This window comes from Pinus tabuliformis, chromosome 3_1 (genome assembly GCF_031772625.1).
Source record: "Pinus tabuliformis cultivar Carrire ecotype Pingquan chromosome 3_1, CPIR1, whole genome shotgun sequence".
Lineage (NCBI taxonomy): Eukaryota > Viridiplantae > Streptophyta > Pinopsida > Pinales > Pinaceae > Pinus > Pinus tabuliformis.
Genome location: NC_142301.1, coordinates 743,869,106 through 743,882,275, shown reverse-complemented (window position 1 = coordinate 743,882,275; position 13,170 = coordinate 743,869,106). Strand labels below are relative to the sequence as shown.

Genomic DNA, 13,170 nt, shown 5'->3' with positions numbered 1-13,170 from the left:
TTGTTGTTGGTCTCTTGATGAAGGATTTTCTTAGCAAAAAAGCAGGTTTTGTAACAGTCCCTTGTTGATTTTCTATGTAAATAAAATATACCAAGGTCATGGGACACATATTCTAAGTTGCATGTTGGGAAAAACACTTTACTGGGCATCATTTGTGATTGATAATGGATATTTATCCGTAAACTACCGTGGATATTCCACTGGACAGTTTGGCACAAGAGAGATGATAATATATTAAAATACCATATTTTTACACTATTACAACTTTATTTAAATTATATATCTATAGATCTTCAACTGTCTCTATCTTCTCCCACAATGTAGTCCAGAATGCACTGATAAATCTTATGTCCCTATCTGAAATGATACTCCTTCGTATCCCAAAGTGCGCCCAAACCTGTCCAATGAAAATGTCGGTTGCTTCTTGTCTGTTGATCGTCTTTTTACAGGGCATCAGAACACACATCTTGCCGAACTTGTCAACTACCATGAACAAGTAGTCATGTCCCTTCTTCATTGTCGATAAACCTCCCACAAAGTCCATGGAAATGATTTCCCAAGGATGAGTAGGAACAGGTAAGGAATGATATAAACCTTGTTTCATGTGGCTAGGCGTGTTGGTACAACAAAGAATACATCCTCTTATGAACATAGATACATGTTCTTGAACCTTGGTCCAATACACATACCTTTGGAAGTTAGCCATGGTCTTCCCTACACCAAAGTGCCTTGCAATCTCGAAGGTGTGAGCCTCTCTAATTAGCTGAAAACATTCACCTTTAGGAACAAATAGATTATCCACCCTATAGAGTAACCCATCCTCGAGATGGCAGTCAATAGTCTTATCTTCATCATGCACATGAATCTGACTTTGCAACTGTTGATACACCTCCTTGAAGTCCTCATCTTCCAAATATGTCTCTCTGTATGTATCACGAGTGAATGGATCCATGTGCATAAGATTCCCCAAAGTTGTAATCTTTTATATGTGCGACCTTGAAAGCATATTGACCAACTCTTTTGTGTTTCCCTTCTTATACCTGATTAACAAATGAAATTGTTGTAACAAACCCATCCATTTGTAATGCATGGTTTTTTGTAGTTTACTTTGGGCCAACAAGAATTGTAATGGTTGGTAATGTATGTGGATTATTGTCTCCTTTCCAATAACATAATGATTCCACTTTTTCATAACTTGCAACATGGCATAGAGCTCGTTATCGTAGGTAAGGCAATTAAGAACTTCCCCAATAAATACTTTATAACGGCAGCAAACAGGCCTTCCCCCTTGCATCAAGACAACTCCCATAACATACCCACTCACATATGTCTCCACTTCAAAGGGCCACAACAATTTTGGTAATGCCCAAACTGGGGCTTGACTTATCTTCTTCTTTAGCTCCTCGAAAGCCTTTTGCTGACCTTTTCCCCACTAGAAACTCTTGCCACTTGTTGTTATGGTGTGGAGCAGTGTTGCTACCACTGAAAATGAGGCTATGAATTTCCTCAAGTACTTCGCTGCTCCAATGAAACTCCTGACCTCAGAAACATTAGTAGGCATAGACCATTTTATGATGGCATCCATCTTTGAAGGATCTATATTCAACTCTCCTCCACTCCTAACATACCCCAGATACACCAAAGATTGTTGCGCAAAATCACACTTCGTAAGATTTTATAGCAGCTGGTGCTTCTTCAAAGTTTTGAGAACATGCGTAAAATGTCATATATGCTCCTCTCAAGTAGAACTATATACGAGTACATCATCCAAATAGGCAATAATAAATGAATATACAAAAGGGCATAGTATATCATTCATTAATCTCATAAACCTAGTTGGTGCATTACGTCAGCAAAATGGCATAACTAACCATTGATACAAACCTTGCCTAGGTTTGAAGACAATATTCCATGTATCTTCTTTGACTCGAACCTGGTGATATCAAGAGTTCAAGTCCAGGTTGTTGAAATACTTCTCTTGTTGCAACTAATCTAGCAACTTGTTTATTCTCGATAGGGGATATTTGTTCTTGAGCATGATTTTATTCAACACCCTCTAATCTATACACATCCACCAAGTCCCATCCTTCCTCGGTACAATCATGATGGGTGACCCACATGGTTATGTACTCTGTCAAATGACACCCTATTCTAGCAACTACTGCAATTATTTCTTCACCTCACTTGCTTTTATAACAGATCTCTTGTATAGCCCAATATCTGGCAATTGGGAGTCTAGTAATAGTAAAATCTCATGTTGCACTTCTCTCTAAGGTGGTAACCCTTTACACTTCTCGGAACACATCCTTGTATTCCTGTAGCAACTCCTCCAATTATTTTTTATGTTTCTTAGTACACCCCTCCATGGATGACTTCCCTCTTATTGACCCCTCTTCAGACTGCATTTATCTTAAGAATAATAAAACATACTTCTTGTTAGAACTGATCAATTTCTTGGCTTGGTTGGCACTTACCAGTGAAAAATTTGACTTTCCTTTGTGTGCATTGATGATGAACAATTTTCCATCCCTGATGAGTCAATACTGGTTAGCTATCCTCATGAATATTACATCACGAATGTAGACGTATAGAACCCCAAACACGACTCCCAATACATTAAGGGGAACCACATCCAAATCTACTTCATCAATAAAATCAACACTGATACAAAACCTAATTTTAAATTGTTTTTTTATTTTGATTTGCATGATTATTTACCCATCCTAGTGGAGATGAGTTTGGATGATCACGAACTTCCATCCCCAACTTCTTGACCAACTTTTCTGCAATTAGATTTGCATGCGATCCAAACTCAAACGGAGAATCAATCTTTGTCCCTCGATCTGTATCTTTATATGGAAGAGTTTCGTCATGTATCTATCTTCTTGTTGTTGAAGGCTACTCAAATTAACCTCCTTCCCCACTGATGTACATAATTATCTTCTCATCCACATCTGAGCTTCTTTCAACTTGGTTACTCGAATCAATGGCCATGATATTATTCTTCTTATTATATTTCTTATTGTTCTTTGGTTTTAGTTCTAGATGTAACTTCCAACACTTCTCCTCTATATGGCCATCATTGTTGCAGTGGTTGCTAGGATATTTAAATTGGAGTGTTGTGGTTCTCGTCTTTTTATTGTTTCCCCCTTTTTTCTTCTTCTTCCCCTCCTTAGAAGCTTCATGTTTCTCCTTCTGCTTCAATACATTGTATGGCGCTCTTTTCAAGCGTATGTTCTTCAGGTACTATACCTGTACATAAGCCTCATCCACCAATTTGGGCTTTAATAACATCACTTGCTCATGCAGATGGCACAGTGCAAACCCCCTAAAAACTTGAGGAATACATCTTGGTTCTTTGGAGAGATACCCAACAATATAAACATCTTTTTGAATTATGTGATGTAATCCTGCACGCTTTGGCCCGAATGTTTCGTGAAGTAATGCCACCGACACACTGGGCCTCCACATACCTAATGGGATAAAATTGTGACATCAATTCATCTTATGTCCCTTCCATCTCTGCTCATACAATTGGAGAAAACTTGTTTGTCATTGCATTCGTTAAGTTTGCATAGATATTCGAGGAGCGGATAGGGGATAATTGTATTTTTATTTTTGTAAATAGATATTCAAACCACATGAAATTTAATTATATCAATTTTTTTCTCAGATTTTATGCTTCTGTGATTCATGATATAATGTTCATATTTTCTGAAGAAATCACATAGAGAACAAAGGGTCAATGCATTTCTAACCTAGATCTAGGTTCATCATCACAACCGGATATATCAATTTTTCTTTTATATTATATTTTTCTTTTTCATTAATCCTTTTTAAGTAAATATAAAATTAGAATATGCTAATTATATTAATTTTTTAATTCATTATAAAATTAAAATGTAACATTTTGAAATGTTAGAATATTGTCAACTAATTTTTAAGTATTTAATTTATGTATATTTATTTGAAAATTATATTAAAAAATACATAAAAGTAATAAATTAAAGACAATTGGCCGTGGGGGTTTGGTCTATTGGCAAGCGAACGATTTGTTAAGTCGTTCGTGCAGCTATGCAGGTCACGAGTTCAAACCCCAAGAATACCCGAGGGACGTTCAAGGCGGCCTGGGCGGACCCTCCTAGAGGTTATAGAGGTAGCCAATGGGATTCGACCCCGTGTAACGCGAGTACGATACCATCGATGTTGCCGATTCCTCTAGTATAAAAAAAATATAACTAAATAAATAAATAAATTAAAGACAATTTGATTTCAAAATAGTTACAAAATATATACCATATTCTAAAAATATAAAATAAATAGATAAAAAATATTATTTTTTGGTTGACCTAACTCAAGGGAATTTGAATTTTGAATCTCATGCTTTTACATAATGCTTCATAAGAGGGCGATTTTCAAATGAATTACACTCCATGAGCTAATTTTTTTTTTTAAATATGTGAAAATTTTAAAATTACTTCAACCAAACTTTGATATTAATTTGAAAAAAAATAGATACAATATAATGATAATATATATATATATATATATATATATATCAATTTTAAAACTATACATAGAAAAATCCAAAAAAAAATAAAATACAAATTCATCAATATATGCATTTTAAACCTTACTTTTTTCTTTCTAAATGAAAAGTTGATTCTAGCATATGTTTTATACTCACATCTCAATTTTCTTTTCACTATTGAACAAATATATAAAAGAGACAAATAACAATAATTTAATTAGTTCTTAGATGACATTTTAGTATTTAATTTTTTCTTATTGTAAAAAGGCTTTCTACTAATATTGGGAAAAAAAAATTGCAAAACACACTTTAGTATTTATTATCTTAATTTACTATTATGTATGAAGATTTTGGTAAAGATTATCATCTAGTAATTAGAAATCCACGAATGAATTATTAAGAAACCAAGTAATATTGGTCATGGATATCATTTCAAACTAGAGAATAACAACTATGTGATTGATCTTCCTCACTTAATAGAGATATATATAAATAAATTATGAATGAGTTTGAAAGAGTACCTCTATCATAGACTTTAATTTAGCCAAAAAATTCTTTGTCGTGCCCCTACAGGCACCCACATCAGAGGCAAACTTAGCGCACTTAGATGGCCCATAATTATAGGTTTGTGGTTCAATGTGACTCCTTTCATCTCATCGATTTTCTCAATCTGAAACTACGTGATTCCATACTATACCTCACTTTTTATATTTCACGATTATTAAAATTCATAAGTTTAACACTTATTGAAGTATGGAGATAATCATTCTATACAATTATTCCTTAACATAACCAATATGCAAATGATATGATTGAAACTAATCTTATACAATCAACAACCCAATTGGCCCAATAGTTGTTAAATATTCAAATGCCTTACAACCAAGTGAACTCTAGTCTCGTGTATGAATTTTAAAATTATAAGAGCACACAATTTATAAAAAACTATCCCCAAATTTCCTATTTGATTTATTTTCATTGATGACAACTTTGTCATAGATCAAAATCGTTTCACTTGATAGAAATAGTAAGTACTCTCATATGCATGTAATGTATGAAGAGTTAAGTGAAGGAAATAAAGTTAAGTCTAATATTAGAAGTCAAGTGAGTCAGAGTTAAAAAGTTAATGCCTTGTCAAGAAATGCTAAGTTAAGGAAAAGAAAAATGTTGATCGTTAGAAAAGTTTAGCTAAAGCATAAAGTCATAGTTTGCATGAGGAAACGAAAGTTAGAGTTTGCATGATTCCATATTCATAAAGTTTAGTGCTTATATACTCATGGTTGGGTCATTGTAATATGAAATAAGAAGAGACAATATCAAAAACTTAGTGGATGTATATGAGAGAAGAATTAATTAATAGAACTTCTTTATTCAATCAGAAAATTGTGTACTTATTTTTCATATTTAACTTTGCCTCTAAATAACAAGTGGTATCAAAGCAAGGTTTAGCAAGGTTTCAATAAACTAAAGGAGTTATGAAAGTGTGGAGTTACTTCCATTAAGGGCCTTGGACTTTGTAAGTAGTCTGTAAATCGAAGTTTTCATCCATTGGCCCATAAGTAGATATTAGAGTTCGTTCAAATCACTTATATGGATGACACAAACATTGCAAGACATTCAAATCACTTGTTCTCAACCTATACTTATTCTATGTGATAATACTAGTGCCATAAGTATTTCTAAAAATCTTGTCATGCACTCAAAAGCCAAGCATATTCCAATCAAATGTCACCTTCTAAGAGTAGTGCTTGAACAAAAGTTTAAACTGGAATATGTTCCCTCAAAGGAACAATTTGCGAATATATTTACAAATTCACTTCCACGTGATTCCTTTGAATATATCAGACAGAAACTAGGAGTGGTATATGCCTCATCACTTTGTTAATTATTCTGACATATCATTCATGTTTATCGGGAGTTGAGACTGAAATTACTACAATTTACTTTCTCTACATAGATCACAAGAGGGACAATTGTGTATATACGCAATTTTGGTTCTAGACAGTAGTGTATGTTTCTCTATGAAGAAGAAACTATGGGACAAACTCATGGAGAGTTTCTAGTATATTTCAGTCAATGGTTATGCCACCCTCTTCTTCTGATGTTGATTGGTTATATTCTGTTGTTTCTCAAATGAAACTTAGAAGTAATATTTTCTTATGATGGTTGTTTTATAACATTGCTTCTTTGATGGTATCATTGATTGATGAAGTTGGTTTGACGACTTTACTGTGAATATGATCAATCATGATAGTGAACAGATGGCACAGGTTCAGGGGGAGCATTTACTATATTTACAGTAGTCTATTATTGGCATTATGACTTCTTGAGAATTCCTTGTTGCATAATGATGATCATATTGTTGCTATCAGATGCTCATAGTACAAATTCTTATACGGTGAATGATGGTTGTTGTTGGATATCATGGTCTTGGTACCTCTCTATTGAGGTCTTTGGTTTCAGTTATAAATGTCATATTTGTCTCTTGATGTAAATGTCATATAAAGACCCATGATGTAAAATTGTAATATTTAGTTATGTTTGGACTGTTGGAGTCAAGTCAATTATGTATGTAATCCCATTGTTTTGGGCACTTGATGTAATATTGAGTCAAATATGTAACCCCACTGTGTTGGATTATTGATGTGATCATTATTCCTTGATGATAGAAAAAACCATATTTGGCTGAGTCATAGCATCATGTACTTCTCTGTATATCCTCTGGGAGTTTCATCATATGCTCAGGGAGAGCATGGTTAGTGCTCATATTCAGCAGCGTCAAATCTACAATACTCATCTCTCGAAAGGGAAAACGATGTATTCATTGAGAATTGGTCAACCCTTTGTCCTTGATGTCAATGGGAAAGAGAACCTTGGTGTTTGGAGAATGTTTGGTGACTTGGGAAAGAAGCTTGGCATATCTACAAATGTGTTTACAAGTATTTACATATAGGGGTAACCAAACACCAAAGTGGTGACCATCAAGTCCAAAGGGGGATATTTTTGGCATTATGACAAATGTGTTGTCCTTGATCGAAACCTACCTGATAAAAATGTCAACATGATGGTAGCAGGATGAGTATATGGGCTAGTGCAGATGTGACAAAGAGATTGGCAAAAGTAATACCAGTTCAGAGACTGAGGAATGATAAAGGTAAAGTGTAGGAAAATATACACGATTCTTGTGAACAAAGAACGCGTACATACACTAGTATGGTGAAGGAAAGTCATCCACGATTTCTGCACCATAGTATTCTCAATACTAGGGGATTTTACCATGGTATTGGCCCATAGTAATGAGAGCGACAATGAATATTTGATCCCATAAAAAAAATACCATGGCTATTACTACGGAATTGGCCTAAGGTATTGGCTAAGGCCTAAGCTATATAAGGAGATCGAGATCAAAGTGCTATGTTTACATGTTATGAGTGATTAATGAATAATTTGATCTGAAACAACTGTGCACCAAGGAGAATGAAGGAGGTTCAGATTTGATAGATCTAAAACCATTGTAGTGACTAATAAAAATGCTTGCATGATCCTTTATGATTATGACTAAAAATTATAATTATGTGATGGTAATGTTATTATGACATGAACATGTGACAGTAAGGGTTGCGAAATATGTTTTATGTTTGCAGTGCAGGAATGATTCAGTAATTGCAGATATGTACACATGTTTTCTTGAAAAAGGTCATGTACATACACTAATCTACTTTAGGGGGTCGCGTATATATTCTGCAAAATTTCAGAAATTGTATATAGTTGTGAAATATTAAAAGTGCGTGCATACACAGGTGTTCTTTATAAAAGTTGTGTACAACTACTATGGTTTTGAAGCATGAACTATTAATGATGGTTGATAGGGTCATATATGTTTGTTGTTGTTTGTCAATGATATCTCTCTCATAATGATTTTTTTTACAGTACTGGTTGGGTTGAACTGATTATGGAATGAAATATTAACTAAGTGGTGATTCTATTGTATAGTGATTTGTATTTGGTTCTAAGATACGTGATGGGTTTATTATGTGATATAGTGATTGTTTCACCGTGTCAGTGATTTTGATACAAGTATCAATATTTTTGAGATCTATATGCCGGTATTCTTCAGGAGAAGCATGTACATACACGGGTATGATTAAGAACAATAACGTATGGAATCTAATGTATGTTGGATCAATGCTTGCAGTGGAAGAAATTAGTTTTGTGTTGGGAAACAATGTTTGGTTTGGTATATTGATGAGTGGCTATGCATTGGCATGATATGTTCTAGTTTTATCTAGTTGCAACAATTGATTTTATGATTCAATTGTTTCAGATTTTAGTAATTTCTTTCAGAATAGTTGACCGTGGATCTAATTTGAAACATTTTGAAAAGTGATCCATAAAGAGTCGAGGATAGCAGTCTTAAGAAAGGGGTTTGTAGCTCCCTTCTAGTAGGAGATGGGAAATGAGAGAAGGTTGTAGCCTTCTGCAGCTAGGAGACTTTGTACGATTTAAAATATGCACCAAAACAATATTGTAAGAATATTGTTTTTTTCTTAAAATAAGGTAGATACAACAACAACGTTGGTTTTTTCCCACATTGGGCTTCCACCTAAAATATTTGTGTTCATGTGTGGTGATGTGCTTCATACATTTTGATGATCTATCTTTTCTTTTTGTTGATAGTTTCTACTTAATACATGTTTTAATAAAGTAATGATGCACTGGTTAAAGATTAACAAATGATGAATGTAACACCCTCCTCTCATGCCTACCAAATGTAACCATGCCAATCGGGTAAACACGATATAAGTGGATATTGCGATCATATTTGACCTACTATGTGACCTCAAGGAATTAGAAATGTCAGAACATCACACACAGTCGTCCAACATCATCAACAAAACCCTAAGGAAACAAGCCAGTCGCTCAGATAGCTTGTCCTGGGTCCCACTATTGTTTTAGGTCTCTTAGGCCATAGTCGCTCTCATGTTATGGGAAAGGGAGTGACTAGAAACCCAAAGTGGCTCTCATAGGTCTCACTACCAGCGACTATGGATCAAATTGGTGAGTTATGTGCCATCAACCTTGCAAAATAAGGCACTTTTTAAGGCTCAAAGGCCAAACCACTGCCCAGAATGGAATGAAAGCTCAGAATCAAGTAAAGTACAGGGAAACAATGATGCAAACATAAATATTTGATCAAGACCTTAACCAGACCCCTACTAGCCATGACAGGAATTTTAAGTGTAGGAATCTGAGAATCGCTCTGAACCATGTTTCCCTCATACCATTTGTTGCATTATCAGCTACTAGGTCATAGACACATTATCCATTCATATACAAGTAAACACATGTTGAGAGCCACACATAGTTATTGTCATGAAATGTGCATATAACCAGCATAATAGGAACAAAAATACAATAAACGTATCATCGTACCTTTACACATGAAAATAAAGGGAAAAAAATTCATTAATGAATGCAATAAACCAACTGGAGATGGGATCACTGTGTTCCACCCGATAGTAGAATGGTTGAGCCAAATATCTCTTCAGTCATTCACCCCCGTGCAATATTCCAAACATGAATGTGGGATCTCATATAACACATCAATCAAAACTCATCCAGGGCTTCCATAGGCCATCCACCTCAACCCATTAAACATTGGTTCCACCTCACAGTTAGAAATCACAAAACCATCATCAGATTGGTCTCCATCCAAGCCTTCCAGGTCTTCCAGAGCATTTGGCCAACCAAGGCTTCCAAAACTAGAAACTAAACCCATGGCTTATACAGGGCTTCAAGAGCGTTTTTCCAACCAAGGCTTCGAGGACTGGTAACTCAACCTAAATTGTTACAAGGCTTTAAGATCATTTGTTCAACCAAGGTTTCGAGGGCTAATAACTCAACCAAGGCTAGGAAAACATGAGAACCAACCAAAAACAAACAATGTAAGTAAACCCACAATCACCATTTCTATACACGAAATGGCAAGGCTACGCAATTAACAAAATATGAAATTTACACACTAATAAATAAGCACATCCTTGTGGTGGAGGCCCTGAAAATCTCAGGTCTGTGAGCGGTTCGACGGGCAAAGTCGAAGGTCACGTGAATGGGAGGTGGCAATGCCCAGAAATCTAAGATGCCCCGAGAGAAATCTAGAGAGGATGAAGTGCACTATAGAGGTAGTCAACTTAAGCAATGACCATTCAGTGCAAGGTCTGTATGCAGACATTCATCTGTAGTATGAAAAAAGTGAAGTACAGAGAGCATGCGGAAGCACAGCATCAGACATTCATCTGTAGTATGAAAAAGGTGAAGTACAGAGAGCATGCGGAAGCAAAGCATCCTAAAGCGGACATTTATCAATGCTTTCCTCATCTCAAGAAATAATAAATCTCTTGTGATCTGGTTTTACTAGATGCCGTACCTAATATATTTTGTAGACATGTAAATGTATGCGCCTTAAGCTTGGGTAATCTAAGAATGCATGTTCCTCTCTTGTAAATGACCAACTACTAAGCTTGTAGCGTAATAAAAAATATTTGGAACTAAAAAAAGCACATCCTTGCATTTATGAAATACATTAACAAAATAAGTGGATGTGATCCTTGCATTTTTTATATGGGTGTCAATTTGTTATCAAGGCCACTAGCGGTGGACAGGCTTGGATAAACTAAAAATGTGTGATAGCTCATGAACCTACGATTTGTGAGAACACCGTCTTTGAAGCGCGGACGACGTTATTGTGTTTCTTAACGACGGATCAAGGTTGTGGAAAACAACCGTATATTGCGGCGAGTAATTAACATAAAATTTCATGACTTCTGAAATCTAAGAACACAAATCCTAGATCGCATAACAGGACTGCTAAAAACATCGAAACCTGATCCAATAACCCACTAAAGATAAAAAGTACAATAAAATCAAAAACTTCCAAAAATGCCAATTGATTCGCATATCATATTTTTTTTTCTAGATAGTGATGCAGAGCCCATTGGTAATTAGATTGATTTAGCTCAAAAACAATCTGCCAAATACTCGTCTACTCTTGAATGTACTGCACAACACCCAAAACCACACATTACACATTTCAATCAACCCCTGTAAAACAATACTTTTGTACATGACTAAAACCTCAGAATTCAAACACAGAACCTCTCAACAAATGAAATTTATAGCAAGTTCAAACGTCCATCCATAACCAAAAAAAACAATTTTAAAGACAAAAACAATTACAATGCCAGATTTTAGCCACGACACTCGAAATCGAGCCCAAAACAAACCCAACCAACGTCTTCGGTGGGCTAGTCGGAGCAGGAGAGGCTTGGGCCTCCAAGTCCACAGCATTCTTGGGCTTAGGACTGGCAATTGTCGGTCTAGTAGTAACAGTAGGGGGTTTAACAAAAACCTCCAAGTCCACAGAATTCTTGGCCTTACGACTGGCAATTGCTGGTCTAGTAGTAACATTAGAGGGTTTAATATAAACCGTAGATTTGCCCCCTTTCCCAATCAAAGGAGGGGGATGTCCATTTTTCTGGTTTGGCTCGCCATTTTAGTCACAACCTACTTCTAGACAACCCTAAACTCTCGCAAGACCACCATTTTTTGTGTCTTTTTAGACTGGTAAAACACACAGGATGAGTTAAAATATTGTGAATGTGTTCCAGACAAGGAATCTGAAGAGTTGGCATGATTGCTGGTTTGAAAGCTGGCGCGAACCGTTTCCGCCCACAGATTCCAACTTCGAAGCCCAAAAGTGCGTTCAATGCAGCCAATAAAGAATCGAAGGAAAGTGGAGATACGTTAAAACACAAAATGATGCAGTCCAACTATACAAAAGGACTGGATATTGTTATAATGTCTAGTGAATTGGCACGTCCTTGAAACAGTACCTCTCAAGATTTGTTCACCAACTACTCTCAAAGGATGAAAGCCAAAAGGCTTCGATTTCCCAAGAAACTTGATGGAGGGCCTCATCGATTGCATTTTCTTTGTGTAGGTATAGTCTGCACATGGTGCATGGTGGAGGTGTTGGAAAATACAATGTGGCAGCTATTAATTCAGATTTTTCTTTAATCTTAATAATTGTTTGTGAACTTTATTTATCTTCTTATGTTTATTTATAGATCTTCTTCATCTTTATAGATCTTCTTCATCAAATAATTATCAAGAACAAAATAATAAAGATAGTGGATACAAAAATTAAGCTCCAAAGCCAAGGAAAACCCTCCAAGAGCAAAATCCAAAAAATATCTTCTTATAGAATCTGCTGAGACAACATAAACTGAAACCCTAGACCAAGACTTCCTCCCAACACCAAGTCAAGCCTTCAAAGAGACCTTCCAATTAGGTCAAAGTCAAACCAAGTCAACCAGAGACAAAACCCTTTCAGGACTGCACCAATCTCAATTTTCTGCCCCCTGCAACAAAATTTTGGACCTGTAGTTACTTCAGAAATTTTAGCCCCTACAACTGCTCCAGAAACTCGTAAGTGTGAGTGAAAACTAGGGCAAAACATTGATTTTCCTTCCTTTAGTTACTATTTCCTTCTTCCTCATCTTTGTTCCTTAACTTCGCACCTCAAATCGACTTCCTTGATTGCAGACCGAATTGGTTATCAAATGAGGTCGACCTGCTTA

At 35.6% G+C, this 13,170-nt stretch overlaps 1 pseudogene; it reads left to right on the top strand.

The window, feature by feature from the left end:
• The first annotated feature begins 10,640 nt into the window (after positions 1–10,640).
• LOC149189501 (uncharacterized protein At2g23090-like) lies at positions 10,641–10,921 on the top strand (annotated as a pseudogene).
• Positions 10,922–13,170: the final 2,249 nt, after the last annotated feature.